Source organism: Sus scrofa, chromosome 11 (assembly GCF_054392235.1).
Source record: "Sus scrofa isolate SSC_HxYL_T2T_F1_AM1 chromosome 11, Sscrofa_HxYL_maternal_Yorkshire_Landrace_v2.0, whole genome shotgun sequence".
NCBI lineage: Eukaryota > Metazoa > Chordata > Mammalia > Artiodactyla > Suidae > Sus > Sus scrofa.
The window spans coordinates 18059812-18083845 of NC_139393.1; the positions used below are offsets into that span (position 1 = coordinate 18059812).

Below are 24034 nucleotides of genomic sequence, written 5' to 3' on the forward strand. Positions count from 1 at the left end.
GTTTGATACTATAGCATGGCCTAAACCCATCTCAACTGATTCATCATTAACAAAAAAATTTTCTCTAGGATAGTGCCAAGGACAAAGCCTGGTACCCTTCCACAGGAAGCATTTCACAGGCCAAAGACCATTAATTAGTCATTTTTGGCTCCAGACATGTAACCAGTTACTAATCTACCTAACTGTACTACCACATGGACCACGAAGCCACTTAAGCGAGACCTTATCAAAGACTTACTGAAATCCAGAGATACCATGTCTATTGCATTTCCATTATTTATCAGAGGATTAATAATGCTCCCCAAAAGAGATAAAGTTAGTGTGGAATGATTTTTTTTTTAATCAAAAAGTCATGCAGGAGTTCCCATCGTGGCGCAGTGGTTAACGAATCCGACTAGGAACCAGGAGGTTGCGGGTTCGGTCCCTGCCCTTGCTCAGTGGGTTAACGATCCGGCGTTGCTGTGAGCTGCGGTGTAGGTCGCAGACACAGCTCGGATCCCACGTTGCTGTGGCTCTGGCGTAGGCCGGTGGCTACAGCTCCGATTGGACCCCTAGCCTGGGAACCTCCATATGCCGTGGGAGAGGCCCAAGAAATAGCAAAAAGACCAAAAAAAAAAAAAGTCATGCAGATCACTGGTGATCGCTGCTTACTTTCTCAAATGTTCACAGACTTTTTTTGTGTTCAGAAATCTGTCCTAGGGGATAGAGGAAGGTAACATCTGATCTGAACTTTAAAAGATAAACACAATTTTTACAGTCAGAAATTGAGAGAAAAGGGTATTTCAGGTTGGATGAAAGAAAGATCACAACGGAGGGGGAACAAAAGTGCATGGCTGAGTTAAGTATCCCTTTGCTTTCTATTTTAGACCAAGAAGCAAAGGTTGAGACAGTAAATGAATAATATGTAAAGACTGTTACTATGTGCAGAAGAGTTTTAGAAACAAAAAGTGAGAGAACTGAGAAAATTTCATTTTAAGCCTCCTGTAACTTGTAATAGCTAATATAAATTTTGTCTTTTTAAATTTATCTAGGAGAATTTTAAGTACATAGAGAATTAGATATTAACCTAAGCCCTCCCTAAAATTTCTTCCTAATAAAACTAATAAATTTTCAATACATTTAATTTAAAAACTCCTTCTTAAGATTACAGGCAGATAAATAAAAGGCTTTTAAAAGTTTTCCATTTGAGGAATGAATTCTCTCTGCCAGGCTTTTTTTCCTAAAGTGAATTCATTCCCCATGCACTACTCTCAGAAATTTCACGACAAAAATAATAGAAAGCATCTGCAGAGCAATCATGTGCTCTCCTTGGCTGACTAAAAGGAGCTGTACCTCACCTTCATGCTGTCAGCCCTGAGGTCAGAGGTCTTCTGTCAAGTACATGAAGCTGGAAATTTCAAATAAATCTAAGAGAACACTCAAACACCTCAGACAGTTTTTTCCATTATTTATGATGCAGCCCATGATAAGATGGAAATCTTCTAAGTGATAAGCTTCATGTAAGCAAGACATGGTTAATGGCTTGAGGAGTGGAATTCTGATGCTTCCTGAAGAGACCATTTCAGTGCAATCTTAACCCTTGACAGGGTTAAGCTGCTTATAGATTCCTTAGATAATAAGACTGCAAAGCATACAGCCGAAAGACATAAACGCAAATTCTAATGCCTCAAAACAAAAATGAAAGAAAATAGCAAAATACCAAAGAGCAAGGAACTCCCAAAAGGCAAGGCAGTTCTCTTTTACATCCTTCAGTTCTTCTGCCCCTACTAAAGACTGAAATGACAGGAGGCTAAACTGTTTCAGTACATAATTAGCTGCAGAGCTGGGCAAGCATTTTCAAATTAAATGAACCAAACCCCAAATTTTATCTAAATTACCAACAAATCTGAACCACAGTTTTCACATTTCCAACAGTTATGTTTCTTTTACTACCTGGTCAACATTTCTGAGCATATCTTCCTTTTGGTTTTTGGTCACAAGACAGCAGTTTATAATGATGATGCCAACTATTAGACATACTGAAGAGGTTAGCGGCTCTGCTTCTGCTGTCAACTCCCCTTAAACAAGCCTCACCTCCAGGCATCAGAAATCTCCTCTGTTCAGCTGGATAAGCAGCAGGCAGAGGCTCATTGCAACATTTCTTTAGCATCCTCTCTGGCTCAAATTTTATAAAAACAGGAAGTAAAAATCCTAGAAAAGTACAAGTTCCTATTTTCACAAGATTTCTCAGGTCAGTTTGCAATTTCGAAACATGAAACTGGTACCTAAAACTATGAGAACAGAGAATTTTTAAAGCTGTGAGAGACTTTAAAAATCATCTGGTCCTTGGAGTTCCCATCATGGAGCAGCAGAAGCAAATCTGACTAGGAAAAATGAGGTTTCAGGTTCGATCCCTGGCCGCGCTCAGTGGGATGAGGATCTGGCATTGCTGTGAGCTGTGGTGTAGGTCACAGATGTGGCTCGGGTCTGGCGTTGCTGTGGCTCTGCATAGGCCAGCAGCTACAGCTCCGATTAGACCCCTGGGAACCTCCATATGCTGTGGGGGCGGCCCTAAAAAAAAAAAAAAAAAAAAAAAAAAAAAGGACAAAAGACAAAAGAAAAAAAAAATCATCTGGTCCAGAAAACACTTACAATGATAAAGAAATAGAAGCCCTTGGAGAAAAAGTAACTAGAATAGATGACAGTGCTAATGTTGGAGCCCCAGAGCCCTCATTCCCAAACTAGAATGTATTTCCTCTATGTTACGTTGTACTTTTTCCATATTTAAGGTCAATGAAAGGCCAGAGATGGAGAGGACAAATTCTACCATCTAAATACTTCCTTGAGACTGTCGCTCTAGTCCATATGATACTACCTTCCCCATTTGTTAAACATTGTTGATAAATGTAACATTTTCTTTCCTAATGGTTGCCGAGACTCAAATCTCATCTTCTCTAATCCTCTTTTCTGCTGTTTAAACTAGAATAATTTGCCTAAATTCCCCAATGTCAATTTGATCAAGGTCTCTGTTCCCCTTTGTGATGATTTCCCATCTTTTATGATCCTCCCTTTGTTTGACTGAGGAACCGTTCCTCCTCTTTCAAAGTGTGGCTTAAAGAACTACCCCAAAGGAAGTTCCTGTTGTGGCTTGGATGGGGGTTAAGAACCCAACTAGTATCCATGAGGATGTAGGTTTGATCCCTGGCCTCACTCAGTGGGTTAAGCTGTGAGCTGCAGTGTACAACACAGACTTGGCTAGGATCCAGCATTGTTGCAGATGTGACGTAGGCTGGCAGCTGTGGCTCTGATTTGACCCCAAACTCTGAACCCTTCCATATGTGGCAGGTGCAGCCCTAAAAAGAAAAAAAAAAGAATTGAGCAATGAGCAATGTCTATTGAAATCAAATAGACATTGATTTCTACCAGCCAAACATAAAGTGACCACACCTCATATTTACATGTGAGGCAATACACCAGTTTGCTGAAGTAGACTATGAGCACCACAGTGAAAATTCACTGAGATTTAAATTACATAAACAAAATGTCATCTGATTAATAAGACAGAGAATGACTTTCTGATCATAAAAGCAATAGAAATCAAGAAGAAAAAACAAGTAAATATGATCACATAAAAATCAGAAATTTCTGGAGGGCTTCTCACTTTGGCACAGTGGGTTAAAGACCTGGTGTTGCTGCAGCTGTGACCTACGCTGCTATTAAATCCTTGGCCTGGAAACTTCCATATATTGTCAGTGCAGCCATTAAAAAGAAAGAAACAAACAAACAAAGTTCTGCTACACAAAAAGACTTGGAAATTTTTGCATATGACAAAAGATTGGTATCCTTTACATAAAAAAAAAAAAAAAAAAAAAAGAAGCTCTTGGAGTTCCTGTCGTGGCGCAGTGGTTAACAAATCCTACTAGGAACCATGAGGTTGCAGGTTCGATCCCTGCCCTTGCTCAGTGGGTTAAGGATCCAGCATTGCCGTGAGCTGTGGTGCAGGTTTCAGACTCGGCTCAGATCCAGCGTTGCTGTGGCTGTGGAGTAGGCCAGTGGCTTCAGCTCCGATTCGACCCCTAGCCTGGGAACCTCCATATGCCATGGGAAGCGGCCCTAGAAAAGGCAAAAAGACAAGGAAAAAAAAAAAAAAACCTCTTATCAAAGCATAAGAAAAACACTAAAACCACAAATAAAAAATGACCAAAGAACATGAACTGAGATTCCTAAAAGATGTACAGATGGCTAACAAATACTTTAAAAATTAAGTAGATCAAAATACTAAATTAGGAGTGGCCACTCTGGAGCAATGGAATCAGTGGTGGCATCTCTGCAGCACCAGGACATAGGTTTGATCCTCAGCCTGGTACAGTGCATTAAAGGATCCAACACTGCCACAGCTACAGCACAGGTTACAACTACTGCTCAGATTTGATCACAGGCCTAGGAACTCCATCTGCTACCAACTTTATTTACAGATAAATAAAGTTCCTCGTAGCTTTAAAAAATTATTTTTTAAAAAAGAAATTAAAAGAAACTAGTATTTTTGAACTACTTATAGCCCTAATCACATTCAGTGATAATAAGAGTAACCAGTAATATAATTACTGTCATACTTTGTTAATGGGAACTAGATTTATATTATCTATCTAGAAAGCAGTTTTGTAATACATAGCATAAACCTTAAAATTTCATTCCTTGGACTGCGTTTTTTTTTTTTTTTTTTCTTTTCAAAATCTAGCCTGAGAGGAGTTTCTGTCATGGCTCAGTGGAAACGAATCCAACTAGGAACCACGAGGTTGCGGGTTCTATCCCTGGCCTTACTTACTCAATGGGTTAAGGATCTGGCATTGCTGTGAGCTATGTGTAGGTCGCAGACATGGCTCAGATCTGGTGTTGCTGGGGCTGTGACGTAGGCAGGCAACTATACCTCCGATTAGACCTTTAGCCTGGGAATCTCCGTATGCCACAGCTGTGGCCCTAAAAGGCAAAAAAAAAAAAAAAAATTGCGCCTGAGAAAATTGTCATAAATTATAGAAACCTGTACTACATAGTATTATTAATGATAGCAAAGTAGGATACAATTTATTATGTGCAACAAAAGAAAAACAAAATAAATTATGACACATAGAATACAATGCAGCAAGTAAAAGGAAGGAGAAATGCTTATAATTCAATGAAAAAAATCTTTTTAAAAGTTAATTTTGTTTTTGTAATATAATCCAAATTTTATTTTTTCAATATGTGTATATCAAAATGTTAACATTAATTATTTCTGAGGAATTTTGATTTGATTTGTTTTCTTTTCAGTTTTCGTGATTTTCCAAACTTTCTGTGATAACTTTACATTGCTTTCATAATCAGGGAAAGATGCTAGTTAAAAAAAAACAAATTATACATATAAAAAATTTATGTGTACACACACAGAGACACATTTTTTTCTGTGTGTATTTGAAGTTCATTTAAATCCAGCAGTCCATTTAAAAATTACATGATTAATCTTTTTTCTTAACTAGGTTATTCCCTATAAAACCTAATAAAAGTTTCTTAGGCTCCTGACATTTACAAGAAAATAGAGTATAGCAACCTCATCACTGGTTAATCCATCTTATAAAAACGTCTTCTCTAACAACATCATAAATGTCTTCCTCAGTCAATAATTTATAATATTTTATGTTACTTAATTAACATCCATCTCTCCTAATAGACTAAGGAGAGCAAGGGCTACCTACATGCTTGATCACAGAGTATGATCTGGGGCAGTACGCCTGGACACATGTGAGGTCCTCGATATTTTTTTAGTTGACTATGAAAAAGACAGAGAAAAAAATGGACATCTCAGATCATGGGAGCCATTAAAAGAATGTAACATCGTAACTGCAATGTATACATCTAAGGATAACCTGACCCCCTTGCTGTACAGTGGGAAAATAAAAAAAATTAAAAAAAAAAAAAAAAAGAATGTAACATCTGCCAGTAAAGCACTTAGTTTTCTTACATCCTTTTATGAATCCTACTTCCCTGCCCCACAGTCACCAGCCAGAAGGAAAGCATATGAAAGCTGGAACTTAATTTTTCTTTCTCTTTTCCTCAAATTCATCCTCTCTTAGTTCATTTCATGAAGACTAATTCTTTCCAGATACCTAACTAGAGCAACTGACACTTACACATTAATTAACACTTGGCTCAACGCAGCCAGGAGGAATTTGAATCTATAAAGAGGCTCTTACTCTCCAGAATGAAACCCCAGTTGACCAAATGATGGGTCAGGGAACAATCTCTGTGGGAGACAGGCCTTCTAACATCCCTTTCTCAGAGGCATCAAGCCTACTCTGGACATCTTAAATGAGAGAAAGAGAGAAACTAAAATAAAGTGACTCAACAGTGCTCACTTGTCAGTCTCCCACCCCCAATCCAGCCTCTCCCCAGGCTTCCTCATCTCTGAGTGACTACACCCAGAGTCTCAGTAAATGTAATCACTATTAGCAAGGAGAGCATCTCAGATCGGACCACTAACTGGAAATAAGAAAGGAATATGCTGGAGTTCCCACTGCGGCTCAGTAGTAATGAACCTGACTAGTATCCGTAAGGATTTAGGTTCAATCCCTGGCCTTACTCAGTGCATTAAGGATCCAGTGTTGCTGTGAGCTGGAGCTGTGGTGTAGATCGCAGATGCAGCTGGGATCCCACATTGCTGTGGTGTAGGCCAGCAGCCTGGGATTCAACCCCTAGCCTGGGAACTTCCATATGTTGCAGGCACCACCCTAAAAAGCCCAAAAAAAAAAAAAAAAAAAGGAATATGCTTTGGGAGGCTTGTCTGGGTTTCTCAATTCAATGAGTCATTCAGGGCAAGCAAACACTTAGGCTAAGAGGACAGTAAGGAAAAATGATGCTGTTATACTGTTTCTGAGACTTACAAAGTAAGAATGGCTTGATAAATGTTTTTTAAACTAGGAAAACATTTCTGCTTGTTCATAAGGATTGCGTGATGAGAATAAATTCTACCACAAAGAATGAGTGAATGAAGAGAAAATGAAGATTTTCCAAGGCATCAAATAATGACTAATTTCCCATGAGCTTCCAAAGTGAGTGTGTGATTTATGGATACCGTCTGGAATTTACATTCAAGGGAAAAGAATTATCTAGATTTTTATGAATCCCATCTTGCTCTCAATTTGCAAAACACAAAACAACAACCACAAAACATTCACTGTTGCAAAACAGTCTTTGCAACTAGAAAGGGTGCTGACTTTGCCATCAAACAAATCTGGTTTTCAGTCTGGCTCAGGCACTAGACAGTGGTGTGACCTTGGCCAAGTCTCTGTCATCTCTCAAATGGAGAAAGATGGAGCCACCTCGAAGAGGTGTTGTTAGGATTAAATACAACTGCCTCCTGCAGCTCCTAATACAGCAGACACCCAATAAATCATCTATATCCAGATATGAGCAGGAATGAAGCCATGTAACTCAACATTTACCAACAGATACTGCCTCAAGTATATAGAGTCCTTGAATTTAGACAGATCCCTTTACTTTTTATCTTTATTTATTTATTTATTTATTTATTGCTTTTTAGGGCCACACCCTCGGCATATGGAGGTTCCCAGGCTAGTGATCCAATTGGAGCTACAGCTGCCGGCCTGCACTACAGCCACAGCAACACAGGATCCAAGCCAAGTCTATGACCTACACCACAGCTCATGGCAACGCCAGATCCTTAACCCACTGAGCGAGGCCAGGGATCAAACCTGAAACCTCATGGTTCCTAATCGGATTCATTTCCGCTGCGCCACACCGGGAACTCCTAGATCCCTTTCTTTGAAACTGAATTTCAGTGGATCTTCATCCTCAAACCAACATTTGATTTCATCTGATACCATGCCTGAGAGAAAGCAAAGGCACATATTATGATCTTCATTTTGAAGTTGCAAAAATTAAGGCTCAGACAAATCAAATGAATTGTGGCCATTATCACCATCATCACCATGGCTACAAAAAGCAGAAATAAATTGAAATTCCAGGAGCTCTGAGTAAGTATTCTTTGTACTTTGCTCTTTCCATGCTCCCAAGTAGCACGTTTCTAGACAAATATTTCTACCACCAGACTACACAATCAACTAAACAAAAGTTCTCAAAATAGGTGATAGACACACAAAGGCTGTGCAAAACAGGACATCTAGAAAGAGCAACTCTGAAATCTGTAGTAAAGGAAATACATATCGGAAAGTTTCATTTGGTGAACTAACATGAGGTTATCTCATGTAGTGTGAGTATTCAGATGTTCCACATCAGAAATATTATGCTTAATTAGAGGTGCTTCCCCAGACCTTGACTGGCATACTATGGACCGTAGCCACCATGTTACTTCTCTAATACCCACAAAATTTTGAATTCTTTTCTACAATTTTTTACTGAGTTAACTGATTCATAACATTATATAAGATTCATGTGGGACTTCCCATTGTGGCACAGAGGAAACAATCCGACTAGGAACCACGAGGTTGAGGGTTCGATCCCTGGCCTTGCTCAGTGGGTTAAGGATCTGGCGTTGCCGTGGAGCTGAGGTGTAGGTCACAGATGCGGCTCGGATCTGGCATTGCTGTGGCTCTGGTGTAGGCTGGCAGCAACAGCTCCAATTAGACCCCTAGCCTGCAAACCTCCATATCGCCAGTATGGCCCTAAAAAAAGACAAAAGACAAAAACAAACAAACAAACATACAAAAGAGTCATGTGTACATTATATTCCTACTTCTGTATACCCTACAACATGCTCACCACCAAAAATTTATTTTCCATTGACCAGCATAAGCTGAATTCTTAAAATACTTCTGGCCCCAAAAATTTCAGATAAGAACTTATTATCTCCACTTTAAAACCAGAAAGAGAATACAATCATAGTAGGAGACCTAAATACCCCCCTCACATCAATGGACAGATCCTCTAGACAGAAAACCAATAAAGCAACAGAGATCTTAAAGGAAACAATAGAAAAGTTAGACTTAATTGATATCTTCAGGACACTACATCCAAAAAAATCAGAATACACATTCTTCTCAAATGCTCATGGAACATTCTCAAGAATCGACCACATATTGGGACATAAAGCGAATCTCAATAAATTTAGGAGCATAGAAATTATCTCAAGTATCTTCTCTGACCACAATGCCATGAAATTAGAAATCAACCATGGGAAAAGGAAAGAGAAAAAACCTACTCCATGGAGACTAAACAACATGCTACTAAAAAACCAATGGGTCAATGAGGAAATCAAGAAGGAAATTAAAAACTATCTTGAAACAAATGATAATGAAGACACAACCTCTCAAAATCTATGGGATGCTGCGAAAGCAGTGCTCAGAGGGAAATTTATAGCAATACAGGCCTTTCTCAAAAAAGAAGAAAGATCCCAAATTGACAACTTAACCCTCCACCTAAATGAATTAGAAAAAGAAGAACAAAGAAGTCCTAAAGTCAGCAGAAGGAAGGAAATTGTAAAGATCAAAGAAGAAATCAATAAAATAGAGACTCAAAAAACAATAGAGAAAATTAATAAAACCAAGAGCTGGTTCTTTGAAAAGGTGAACAAAATTGATAAACCCCTGGCCAGACTCACTAAAAAGAGGAGAGAAAGAACCCAAATCACCAAAATTATAAATGAAAAAGGAGAAATCACAACGGATACAGCAGAAATACAAAAAACCATAAGAGAATACTATGAACAACTATATGGCAATAAGTTTGACAATCTGGAAGAAATGGACAATTTTCTAGAATCTTACAGCCTGCCAAAACTGAATCAAGCAGAAACAGACCAACTGAACAGACCAATCACCAGAAATGAAATTGAAGAGGTCATAAAATCACTCCCTACAAATAAAAGCCCAGGACCAGATGGCTTCACAGGTGAATTCTATCAAACATATAAAGAGGAATTGGTGCCCATCCTCCTTAAACTCTTTCAAAAGGTTGAAGAAGAAGGAATACTCCCAAAGACATTCTATGAGGCCACCATCACCCTCATTCCAAAACCAGGCAGAGATACCACCAAAAAAGAAAACTATCGCCCAATATCATTGATGAATATAGATGCAAAAATTCTCAACAAAATCTTAGCCAACCGAATCCAACAACATATCAAAAAAATTATACACCATGACCAGGTTGGGTTCATCCCAGGTTCACAAGGATGGTTCAACATACGCAAATCAATCAACATCATACACCACATTAACAAAAAAAAGGTCAAAAATCATATGATCATCTCAATAGATGCAGAAAAAGCATTTGACAAAGTTCAACATCCATTCATGATCAAGACCCTCGCCAAAGTGGGTATAGAGGGAACATTCCTGAATATAATCAAAGCCATTTATGATAAACCCACAGCAAATATAATCCTCAATGGGGAAAAACTGAAAGCCTTCTCACTCAAATCTGGAACAAGACAGGGATGCCCACTCTCACCACTGCTCTTCAACATCGTTTTGGAAGTCTTAGCCACAGCAATTAGACAAACAAAAGAAATCAAAGGCATCCATATAGGAAGAGAAGAGATCAAACTGTCACTGTATGCAGATGACATGATTCTATACCTAGAAAACCCTAAGGACTCAACCCCAAAACTCCTTGAACTGATTAATAAATTCAGCAAAGTGGCAGGATATAAGATTAACATTCAGAAGTCAGTTGCATTTCTGTATACCAGCAATGAAGCATTAGAAAAGGAATACAAAAATACGATACCTTTTAAAATTGTACCTCACAAAATCAAATACCTCGGAATACACCTAACCAAAGAGGTAAAGGACCTATATGCCGAGAACTATAAAACCTTAATCAAAGAAATCAAAGAAGATGTAAAAAAATGGAAAGATATTCCATGTTCCTGGATTGGAAAAATCAATATTGTGAAAATGGCCATCCTACCCAAAGCAATCTACAGATTCAATGCAATCCCTATCAAATTACCCATGACATTTTTCACAGAACTAGAACAAACAATCCAAACATTTATATGGAACCACAAAAGACCGAGAATCGCCAAAGCAATCCTGAGAAACAAAAACCAAGCAGGAGGCATCACTCTCCCAGACTTCAAGAAATACTACAAAGCCACAGTCATCAAAACAGTGTGGTACTGGTATCAAAACAGACAGACAGACCAATGGAACAGAATAGAGAATCTGGAAATTAACCCTGACACCTATGGTCAATTAATCTTTGACAAGGGAGGCAAGAACATCAAATGGGAAAAGGAAAGTCTATTCAGCAAGTATTGCTGGGAAACCTGGACAGCTGTATGCAAAGCAATGAAACTAGAACACACCCTCACACCATGCACAAAAATAAACTCCAAATGGCTGAAAGACTTAAATATACGACAGGACACCATCAAACTCCTAGAAGAAAACATAGGCAAAACACTCTCTGACATCAACATCATGAATATTTTCTCAGGTCAGTCTCCCAAAGCAATAGAAATTAGAGCAAAAATAAACCCATGGGACCTCATCAAACTGAAAAGCTTTTGCACAGCAAAGGAAACCCAAAAGAAAACAAAAAGACAACTTACAGAATGGGAGAAAATAGTTTCAAATGATGCAACTGACAAGGGCTTAATCTCTAGAATATACAAGCAACTTATACAACTCAACAGCAAAAAAACCAATCAATCAATGGAAAAATGGGCAAAAGACCTGAATAGACATTTCTCCAAGGAAGATATACAGATGGCCAACAAACACATGAAAAAATGCTCCACATCGCTGATTATAAGAGAAATGCAAATCAAAACTACCATGAGATACCACCTCACACCAGTCAGAATGGCCATCATTAATAAATCCACAAATAACAAGTGCTGGAGGGGCTGTGGAGAAAAGGGAACCCTCCTGCACTGCTGGTGGGAATGTAAACTGGTACAGCCACTATGGAGAACAGTTTGGAGATACCTTAGAAATCTATACATAGAACTTCCATATGACCCTGCAATCCCACTCTTGGGCATCTATCCGGACAAAGCTCTACTTAAAAGAGACACATGCACCCGCATGTTCATTGCAGCACTATTCACAATAGCCAGGACATGGAAACAATCCAAATGTCCATCGACAGAGGATTGGATTCGGAAGATGTGGTATATATACACGATGGAATACTACTCAGCCATAAAAAAGGATGACATCATGCCATTTGCAGCAACATGGATGGAACTAGAGAATCTCATACTGAGTGAAATGAGCCAGAAAGACAAAGACAAATACCATATGACATCACTTATAACTGGAATCTAATATCCAGCACAAATGAACATCTCCTCAGAAAAGAAAATCAATCATGGACTTGGAGAAGAGACTTGTGGTTGCCTGATGGGAGGGGGAGGGAGTGGGAGGGATCGGGAGCTTGGGCTTATCAGACACAACTTAGAATAGATTTACAAGGAGATCCCGCTGAATAGCATTGAGAACTATGTCTAGATACTCATGTTGCAACAGAAGAAATGGTGGGGGAAAAACTGTAATTGTAATGTATACATGTAAGGATAACCTGACCCCCTTGCTGTACAGTGGGAAAATAAAATTAAAAAAAAAAAAAAATAAAACCAGAAAGAGGTTCAATCTCAAATTAATTTGTATTTTGCTGTGTATCTAATAATAATCTCTAGGTAAGGACACTCAAAAACTAGTAGAAAATTCTGCTAAGCAGAGAATCCATATAACTGTCATTTTAAAAACTCCTTTTGTATCTGGAAAGAAACCCAATAAATGTCTATAAACCTAAAGAAATTAGTTCAAAAAGGAATTAAATCATGTATAGAGTTCCTAAGGTTACATCTTAATGACTGTAACACGACTGCTAAAGAAAATGTTTTTATCAAACCGTGTTGTTAAAACCACTGAGTTCTGATGTAAGAGGAAGACTTCAGCCAAGTCATCTGAGTGGTATTCATAAAGACATCCCAGACCATTTGCCTATATTTTCATCTCTGCCTTGATGTGTGCCCTGGGACCGGCCAAGGATTCCAGACCTCTCCTCTCTTGGATAACTGCCTGGAGCCCAGGCTTGAGAGGAAAAGAGAAAAGTTACATCCTGAAAACAGCAACATAAAAAAGATCAAATGAACCCACAAGATTCCTCTGTTTGAGAAAGATTTTTAAAGAGAGTTATGAGGCCTTTGGGCGGGGCATAGGTGGCTTCAAGATCTGTGTGTCTCTGAATTATCTGCAGTTGTCACATGGAGGTGGGAAAGGGGCAAGCTCCAGGCAGTTTGTTGAAAGTCATCTGCTTCAGATCAAATGACTGGCTTTGAGCTTAGAAGTGTGGAAGTCATCCCAAAGAGGACCAAATCCGAAAGGAGGCATGTGTGCGTTTAGGGGACAGGGAAGGAGGGAGGGGCCAAGGAAAGGATGGAGAAAGCATTATATCCTCTCCAGAGCCTCACCAGAGTTCCCCTGGTTCATTTTAAGTTATGCTCTTCCTGCCCTATACTAAGACAACAAACAGCAATGTTTCCTCTGCCTGGAACAGCTTCTCTCCTCTTCATCACTCAACCCCACTCATCCTTCAGGCCTCAGCCTAACCATCTCTCTCTGTAGAAAGCCATCCTTGACACGCCCCCCCAAAATGCCCTGAACTGTATTATATATTAGGTTTTCTCCTATGCATGCCCCCTACATCCTCCATCAGAGCACTTACTTTCCTTCATCGTAATAGCTTTTTTTCCTCTGCCATCCCAGTTAGATATGACATCCTTGAGGGCAGGGACTGTATTTGTCTTGATCACCTTTGTATTCTCAGCACCTACTACAGTGCCCAATCCATAGTATGTTTTTCATCAATACCCATTAAATAAAGGAATGAACCCATTAATACTGGCTCCTAATTGTCTGGAGTTTGGTATGTATTTAAGAAAGCTCTAAACAGGGGAGGTTCCCTGGTGGTCTAGTGGTTAGGATTTGGTGCATTCACCACTGTGGCTTGGGTTCAATCCCTGGTCTGGGAACTGAGATCTTAAATCAAGCTGCTACACACCATGTCCAAAAATAAATAAATAAATACATAATTCAAAAAAAAAGAAAGCTCCAAACTGGCAAAAGTGGACCCAGTTGGAGTCTTCCCGAAGCTGATGAGACAGAATGTACAGACCTTAAGACACCTAGAACTTAAAGAAGCAGTGTGCTTCTTCCACTGTAAATGAGGTGAAAAAAACACGGAGTAGCATCAGAAGTATGTCTGGTGTGTTTCAGAGCAATAACAAACCTAGGTTGTCTTCAGTAGAAGGTCTGTGAGGGAAAAAAAGGAGAAAATGCTGGCATTAAAGTAAGGATCAGTCCCAGAGCACGGACGTTACCAAGCTAAGGTGTTTGAACTCTGTCCTGTGGTCAGTGTAGAGCCAAGGAGTATATGCGACGTGGGACTAAAATGTGCAGATGAGCCATAGAGAGATTGATGGGAAGAATGAGGGCCAGTTAAGAGATGGTTTGGTCCTGAGGCAAGGGGAGGCCATGAGAGTCTAGACAGAAAAGGTGAGAATGAAAATGAAAAGGGAAAATATTAAGAAGTATTCAGACTGAGTGATTAACTGAATATGTCTAAGAAAAACAGCAAGGTCTAATTAAGAAGTTAGTTTGAAGAAAGATTCTAAGGAATAATAACAGTTTCAGCCATCACTTGCTGAGTGTATATCACATGCCAAGGGCTTTATATTTAATTTTCACAATAACTCTTGGGTAAGTATTACTTCTGTGTTTTACAAATGAAAATTTTCAGTTTTTTTTTTTAAAGGCTCTTGCAATCATACAGGCTAGCGGTTTTCAAACCACAGCATCTTCTGTGCTCTGTAAACTTCATTGCTCCAAGATCCCTTTCCTCACCTTCAACTAAAGCAGCCCCTCTTTATCTGCCTTATATAATAATTCCATATGTAAGAGTTCATCTTTTTTCTTTATTTTTTCCCTTTTTCCACTGCATCCAAGGCATATGGAAGTTCCAGGGATCAAATCCAAGCCACATCTGCGACCTACGCTAGAGCTGTGGCAGTGCTGCAGCCTTATTAATCCACTGTTCGAGGCCAGGGATCTAACTGGCAGTACCACAGAGACAAGCCAGATCACTAACACAGTGTCCCACAGTGCGAACTCCCTAGGAGTTCATCTTTTGAAAGGGTTCTCTTGGAGTTCCCATTGTGCCTTACCAGTAGCCAACCCAACAAATGATCCCTGGCCTCGCTCAGTGAGTTAAGGATGTGGTGTTGCCGTGAACTGTGGTGTAGGTCGCAGACACAGCTGGGATCCCATGTTGCTCTGGCTGTAGCATAGGCCAGCAGCTGCAGCTCTGATTTGACCCCTGGCCTGGGAACTTCCATATGCTGCAGTACCACCCTAAAAATAAATAAATAAATAAATAAATAAATAAATAAACAAATAAGGGTTCTCCTTAAAAAAAAGTTTGAGAACTACAAAATTAGACAATAGTGGTAAGAACATATAAATCAGATAGTAGGGAAGGACATTTCACTTGCATCAACAGAATCTGGAACTAGCAGAAGAGGAAAGAAAAAATCATAAAAACTAAATGTAAAATGGCAATTATAATAAGGGGCAAGAAAAAGATACATGCCAGGCACAGAACTCTGTAGTAGAAGAATTGGACCTTGTCAGGGAAGTTTTCCTTATAGAAATGATGCTTGAACTAAGATGGCAGAGATGTGTAAAGAGGAAAGAGCTTGTACAAGACCTTATAGTAGCAGAAAGCCCAAGGTGTACTTGAGGGATTGAATATTCAGTATGTCTAGAGGAGAGGAAGAGTAAGTGAAAGGTAAGAATGGAGAGGCAAGCAGAAGCCAAACTGAAGGAGTGGGGCTTTGGAAGTCACACTTAAGAGGTTTTTCTTAGGATAGCCTAAGAGTAATAGTGGCCCCTGACATGTATAAATATTTGGGGGTGGGGAGGCAGGCAAGGAGATATCATCAGATTTGCATTCTTGCAAGATGGGTCCAGTTGGAGTGGTTGAAGATATAAGAGACTCGGGATATACAAACAAAGCTCCAAGTCTGGCAGGAGGATCAGCCAGAATAAGAGTCGAGGGCAAGGATAAATTTGGAAAGGATGCCTCTTCCTGAGAGATAGGAAGGTCGGTGGTAAAGATGTGAGGAAATGAACATATTTGGAATTAAAGAAGAAGTTTGGTTAAAAAGTTGAAATTTTTACTTATCTGCTAAGAATGAAGAAAACATGGATAGAAGATAAAGGGTAGTGCCTGCTACAGAGAAGACTGCAGTCAAAATTTATTGGATGTTAATAAACATAAAGGTTTGGAACCGCTGCAGTGGCAAACCCAAAAGGGGTCCAGCCAGAGATGACGCTAAGGGTTGCCTAGCAACCCAAGGCCCCACCTTGCTGGCTCTACTTAGTGTGGGCCATCAATGTCTAGAGAGGAAAATGTGAAGGCTCCAAAATATCATAAATTTGGAAACATTGTGGACACCTGCACTAGGAAAATCTGTATCGTGGCATCATATTGCTTTAAATGCTCAAAATTAGGGGGAATGTCTTTAACACACTTGATTACCACTCACAAGAGTAACATAGGTCATCCTGTGATTAGTGTGATTAGTCATAGGTGGTTTAAGTATTCTGGAAGTGATTTTTTCTGCTGGCATTTTCTAAAGAAGCATAAATTATGACTAAATTTCTCCTGTTTATATGCATTGCCATTTCTTCCCACAGCTTTCATCAACAAATAGCAATCACAGCAACATGGCTAAGAACTAATAGCTGTGTGTCTTGTTTCTAATGCTGTACCATTGCTGTCTATTATCTCTTCTCTCCTCCAAGTCACAGAAGCTAGGAGATAAGTGGATAATCCCCTGGAGACCAAATTTGGTAATCACAGAACACAATATAATTTTGATCATTGGCATGAGCAGGGTACAATGTTTAATCCTTTTGTAGTACCTTATCGATAGAAAGGAATATTACCAGTGTTCTCCTAAGCAGAGAACACTGTCCCCAACACTGATCCACTGAGATGTGGGAAGAAAATATTAGAGCCTGAGTTTTAACTTATTTATATTTAAAAGATGAAGAATTAAGCTTTACTGGTATTGAATTTGCTACACGAATCAGCACTGACATCTTACTCAGTCTAAACATCAGATGCCACACGTTGCCCCAGGGAAGAGTAAAAGTTCCAGGATACAGATGTTTTGGCAGTAGTATTCTCTGTCATTGTGTCTAATTAAGTAAATCTGTGAGCAACCTCAGAAGATGCAATTTTGTTACGATGTTAATTCTCTCATTGACCTACAGAATCAATGCAATTTCAATCAAAATCCAATTTTTGGTAACAGCTGATAGCAAACTTTTCTGTAGAAGTTGAGAATCTAATTCTAAAATTCATATGGAAAATGCAAAGGATATGTAATAGCTAAAGCAACTTTCAAAAAGAACAGTGTTAGAAGGCTTATATTTCTTGATTTCAAGACTTATTATAAAGTCACAGTTGTCAATAGTGTGGTATCAGCATAAAGACACAAATAAATCACTGGAACAGATAAACCACTGGAGAGTCCAGAAATAGATCTACACATACATGAACAATTAATTACTGACAAAAGTACAAAAGCCAATTAGTGAAGTAATTAATGATAGGCTTTTCCACAAAATTGTTTCCATGGTGCTGGAACAATTGGACATCCACATTCAAAAACATAAAATTTTATCTGTATTTTGCTTCATATAAACTCAAAACGAAACACAAATCTAAATGTAAACCCTAAAACTATGAAATTTCTATCAGAAAACTTTTGAGAAAATCTTTGTAACACTAGGTTAGGCAATGGTTTATTTGTTTTTTCACTTTTTAGTAAAAAACCTCCACGGCATATGGAGGTTCCCAGGCTAGGAGCTGAATCAGAGCTGCAGCTGCCGGCCTACACTACAACCACAGCAATTGGGGATCCGAGCTGCATCTGCGACCCACACCACAGCTCACAGCAATGCCTCCCCAGACCCACTTAAGCAAGGCCAAGGATTAAACCCCCATTCTCATGGATATTAGTCAGATTCATCTCAGATGCACCACGACGGGAATTTCTAGTAATGGTTTCTTAAAAATAGTAACAAATGCACAATCCATAAAGAACAAAATTGATAAAAAATAAAGGTCATTAAAAACTTTTTAATTTCTGCTCTTACAAGACTCTGAAGAGGGAATTCCCTTTGTGGCACAGCAGAAACAAATCTAACTAGTATCCACGAAGATGTTGTTAGATCTCTGGCCTCCCTCAGTGGGTCAAGGATCCAGCACTGCTGTGAGCTGTGGTGTAAGTTGCAAACACGGCTTGAATCCCACATTGCTGTGGCTGTGCATAGGCCAGCAGCTATAGCCAATTTGACCCCTAGCCTGAAAACTTCCACATGCCAAAGGTGAAGCCCTAAAAAGGGGGGGGGGGTGAGAAAAGGCTCTGAAGAGAAAAAAAAGACAAACTACAAACTGGGAGAGAATATTTGTAAATCATACATCACACATCTGATAAAAAAAATATAAAGAACTCAATAATAAGAAAACAAAAACCCCCCTTTAAAAATGGGCAAAAGACTTGAATGGACACTTCACAAAATAAGATACATAGTTGGCAAATAAGGACAAACAAAGATGCTACAACTCAAGTAACCTGCCCATATTAAAGAATTTAGGAATAAGTTCAGCCAACAGTAGTATGCTTGTATCCTAAAATAACCGCCTATTTTATAACTGAAAATAAAGCAGTTTGCACAAGTAGCACTTTCAATGAACCCAGTCAACACCAGTTAATTTTCATCATTCTTTAGTGAGGTAAGTGTTATCTTCATTTTACATACACAACTGGAATCCTGCAAGGTTACTAAATGACCCCTTATGCTTGTCTGTTGTGGGTAAGGTAGTATTCATGATATCTTGATAAATCTACAAATAATTTTTTGTTGAATAAGCCATAATTTCTTTCAACAGATTTGAGGTATAATTAATGTACATTAAACTGCACATGGGAATAGTGTACAATTTGGTAGGTTTTAATATCCATTGAGACTCTATTTGGAGACAGAACCTCTAAAGAGACCATTAAGGTTAAATAAGGTCATAAGGGTGGGCTCCTAAACACTGATGTCCTTATAAAAAGAGGAAAAGACACCAGGAGAGCATACACAGAAAGCCATGTGAGGAACAGCGAGAAGGAGGCTCCAGGAGAAACAAACCTGCTGACACCTTGATCTTGGACTTTCAGCCCCCAAAACTCTAAGAAAATATGTTCCTGTTCTTTAAGCTTCCTACCCCATGGTATTTTGTTATGGCAGCCCTAGCTGTCTAAGACATCATTTTTAACTGAAAAACTAGCACATCTGGTTTGAGAAGGTTTTTCTGAGTCAGAGGGCAAGAGGAAAGACATACAATTGAGAAGCTGAAAATGTGGAAGAAACATTTTTTCAGAAATACCTTGAGAACAAAGACCCTATTCTATTGCTATTTCTTGAGTACTGACCTATTTCCCCTATGTACATTTCAGGGAGAGTTTTTATTTTTATTTTCTTTTTAGGGCCACACCCACGGAAAATGGGAGTTCCCAGGCTAGGGGTCGAATCAGAGCTGTAGCTGCTGGCCTACGCCACAGCTACAGCAACTTGGGATCAGAGCTGTGTCTGGGACCTCACTGCAACACCAAATCCTTACCCCACTGATCAAGGCCAGGGATCGAACCCGATTCTTCATGGATACTAGTCAGGTTCATTAACACTGAGCCTCAACAACAGGAATTCCAGTGTTAGCCTGTTTTTGCGTTCTCTGTTCTGCTGGCCTACACCACAGTCGCAGCAACACGAATCCAAGCCCGGTCTGCAACTTACACAGCTCACGGCAACATTGGATCCTTAATTCACTGAGCAGGGCCAGGGATTGAACCTATATCCTAGTGAATACAAGTCAGGTTCATTACTACTGAGCTTTAATGGGAACTCCATCAGGGAGAGTTTTTATAATCAGCAGTCAAGTTACTACACCATGCATTTTGTCAGCATAGGAAAGCCTGCCTAAGAAGAGCAATGACTCTGAGATAGCCCCTGGTCTGTCTCATCTCAGAGTGCCCTACCTCCATTCTGGGCGTTCTCCATTCAGTTTCTCTTCTCAGCCTTGAAGGCTTGCCCTTTGACTGTCCCTCTTTCCCTCTTAGTCTGGATCTATGCATTCACTAATAGATGAAAAACTGGAATTCCCGCTGTGGTACAGTGGGTTAAGGATGAAAATGCTATAAAATTGGGTCATGATGATCATTGTACAACTATAAATGTAATAACTTCATTGGGCAATTAAAAAAACAGTTCCTCTGTAATTGTAATGTATACATGTAAGGATAACCTGACCCCCTTGCTGTACAGTGGGAAAATAAAATAAAATTTAATAAAAAAAAAAAAAAAAAAAAAAAAAAAAAAAACAGTTCCTGTGAAATAAAAATAGAATCTGGATAAGAAAAAAAATAATAACCTGACTTCAGTTAGCTCAGGTTGCTGTGAACATATAAGTTTGATCCATGGCCTGGCACAGTGGTTAAAGGATCCAGTGTGAGGCATGGGGTGCAGCTGCAGCTTGGATTCAATCCTTAGCCTGGGAACTTTCACATGCTGTGGGTATGGCCATTAAGAAAAAAACAAGGAGAGGAAGAGGGGAAAGGAGGGGGAGAGGAGGGAGGAGGAAGGGGGAGCAGGAGGAGGAGGAGAGAGAAGGAAGGAGAGGAGGAGAAGGAAGAAGAAAAAAAAGAGGAGTTCCTGTCGAGGCTCAGCAGTAAAGGACACAACTAGTATCCATGAGGAAGCAATTCGAGCTCTGGCCCTGAACAGTGGATTAAGAATCCGGGGGAGTTCCCGTCGTGGCGCAGTGGTTAACGAATGCGACTAGGAACCATGAGGTTGCGGGTTCGGTCCCTGCCCTTGCTCAGTGGGTTAACGATCCGGCATTGCCATGAGCTGTGGTGTAGGTTGCAGACGCGGCTCGGATCACGCGTTGCTGTGGCTCTGGCGTAGGCCGGTGGCTATGGCTCCGATTCGACCCCTAGCCTGGGAACCTCCATATGCCACAGGGGCGGCCCAAGAAATAGCAAAAAGACAAAAATAAATAAATAAATAAATTTAAAAAAATAAAATTAAAAAAAAAAAAAAGAATCGGTGTTTCTGTGAGCTGCGGTGTAGGTCACAGATGCGGCTCAGATCCCAAGTTGCTATGGCTATGGCACAGGCTGGAAGCTGCAGCTCTGATTTGACCCCTAGCCTGGGAACTTCCATATGCTACAGGTGTGCCCCCCACCCCCCAAAAAAGAGAAAGAAAAGAAAAAAATGATCTTATAATCTTATAGTAAATGCCTCTGAATCTATATTGTTACATAGGTGTGCTGTCTCTGGGTGTGTTTGTGATAGCCTTGGGGTTCTGAGGGGAAGCTCTCTGTCTTCTGCAAGGCAGCTCCTAATCTCCAGATGAGTGTATAAACCAAAAGGAGCTATCTTGGCCCCAATGCAGGAAAGGGGAGGGAAGGGAAGCAAGGAGGTGATGCAAAGAGTAGAAGCTCTGGAAGAAAACATACTTTCTTCTGATCTACAATCCTCTCAATCCACATCCCTGCCAGGCAAGACTCCAGCTACCCTGAGAGGTTCAGTTCTTCACTCTCAACTGGTGGTTTCCACCTTGTTATTCTCAGTCCCAATTTCTCAAAGAGCACTGGCATTATACTTGTCTCCCAGATGTTTTCACTTAGAAGCCTAAATTCATCTCTCAGTAATCTAACTCACCAAACCTTCTGCAATACAATACTATTTGAGGGTTCTTATGTGTCAGGAACCATCCCATTAAATTTAGTTATCCATTTAATTCCCAGGTATAGGATTCTTTATTTTAAATCTCTTATCCTTTGTCCCTTCACAATAGAGACCTCGTCTGGAGAATTTTTCCCATTTTATCTTTTTTTTTCCCCTCAAAAGCTGTCCCTTTAGTAAACAGACTATATGCTACTACTTCTGAACATTTTTATACATTAAAAACAGATCTTAGATACTTTACACATGCCACCCCATCCTATACAAAGTTTTGGGACTTTACACAACCCATCCCTACTCATAGAAAGTTTTGGAATGAAGAAGAGGCTATTTAGAGGTTTTCTTTGGTTTTAAAAATTAATATTAGATGTGCTAAATTTATTAAAGTGGGAGTTTCCTGGTGGCTCAGCTGGTTAAGGATCTCGCATTCTAATTGCTATGGTTTGGGTCACTGCTATGGCTCAGGGTCAATCTCCTGACCTAAGAACTTCTGCATGCTGGGGGCACAAAAAAAAATTATTAATGTTACCAACCAAATAAACAACAGGCATAGACTACTGATGAGAATGTGTCATGATGAGCCAACAATTCTAACTGACCCCAATTCTGTACCTGATGGCCATTTGATTAAAAAATACATAAGCCTCATTATCCCCTAAACTCAAATTTAGCTTACAAATATTACCTCTATATTTGCAACTCTACAAAATTTTAGCAATCACTTGTCTTTCATTGAAGTATAGTTAATTTATTAGCACTTTTAAGAAATTTAGATGATACTGTCGTAATGTTCAAATATTTAAATTTATAAATTTAATAGATTCAATTTACTTTTTTAAATACTTCAATTATATTTAACCAAGAAATTATCCTATGACCTTTAAGTAATTCTTATATATTTGATAAATTTATAAATATGGTGAATCCCAGGTTCTCTTAAATGTTCCAATACTATATATAAACTAAAATTTCACATAAAAAAAAAAATCACAGCTCAAAATCAGCTATTCAAAGATATAAGATCTGTGTCTTGGAACTTCTGATTATTCCAGTACCATTTGTTGAAAAGATAAAGACTATCCTTTATCCTCTGAATTGCCTTAACTCTGTTGTCAAAGATCAGTTGACTATATTTGTGTGGACCTGTGTTGTTTTTGGTTTTGGTTTGGGGGCGGGGGTTGTCTGTTTAAGGCTGTACGTGTGGCATATGGAAGTTCCCAGGCTAGGGGTCCAATTGGAGCTACTGCTGCTGGCCTACACCACAGCCAAAGCAACATGGGATCGAGCTGCATCTCGGACCTACACTGCAGCTCACAGCAATGCCAGATTCTTAACCCACTGAGCTAGGCCAGGGATTGAAACCACATCCTCATGGATACTAGTCAGTTTGTTACCACTGAGTCATGATGAAAACTCCAGAGTGGGCCTGTTTTTGAGTTCTCTGCTCTGCACCATGTCTGTACTTTTTCCAGTACTATGATGTCTTGATTATTGTAGCAATATAATATTTTGTGAAATCAGATGGTGTAATTCCACCAACTTTGTTCTTCTGTAGCATGTTTGCTACAATTTAGCTTTTGACTTTCCATATACATCTTAGAAACAATTTGTTGATATTCACAAAATAGCTTGCTGGGAATTTTCACTAACTTTTTTTGAGGATTTTTACATCTACGTTCATTAGAGATGTTAGTAGGCAGTTTTCTTTTTTTGTAATGTCATTACTTCATTTTGGTAATTAGGATAATGCTGGTTTCCAAGAATGAATTAGGAAGTGTTCCCTATGCTTCTACTTTTCTGGAAAAGATTATGGAGAATTGGTGTTGTTTCTTCCTTAAATATTTGGTAGAATTCACTGGGCCTGGTACTTTCTTTTCTGAAAGGTTATTGTTGATTTAATTTCTTTAGTAAATACAGAACTATTTAGGACATATGTTTCTCCTTTTGTGAGTTCAGATGGTGTCTTTCAAATAGTTTTCATTTAATTTTAGGTATCAAATTTATGAGCACAGAGTCGTTCATAGTATCCCTTTGGTATCCTTACAATGTCCATGAGATGGTCTTATAAGATATATAAATATATTTTCAATTTAAAAAACCCTGAACTACTCCTACATTCTTGTCATATGTTTCCTGTATCTTAGGATCATACAACGCGAATGGATATTAAAATTAAACCTCTTTGAATTCTGGATATATCTCATTTATTTGTCTTTTGTCAC

At 39.2% G+C, this 24034-nt stretch overlaps 1 protein-coding gene across 15 annotated transcripts in view; it reads right to left on the reverse strand.

The window, feature by feature from the left end:
* LOC106507157 (uncharacterized) overlaps positions 1–24034 on the reverse strand; it is a 674540-nt gene that overhangs the window by 447537 nt on the left and 202969 nt on the right. The window contains exon 1 of one of the 15 annotated variants that reach the window (XR_014819429.1): positions 1338–1490. The exons of the other annotated variants lie outside the window; for them this stretch is intronic. The gene's annotated coding sequence lies outside the window, so the exon portion shown is untranslated. Of the gene's footprint in view, positions 1–1337; positions 1491–24034 lie in introns of those variants that run through there. 15 annotated transcript variants of the gene reach the window in all.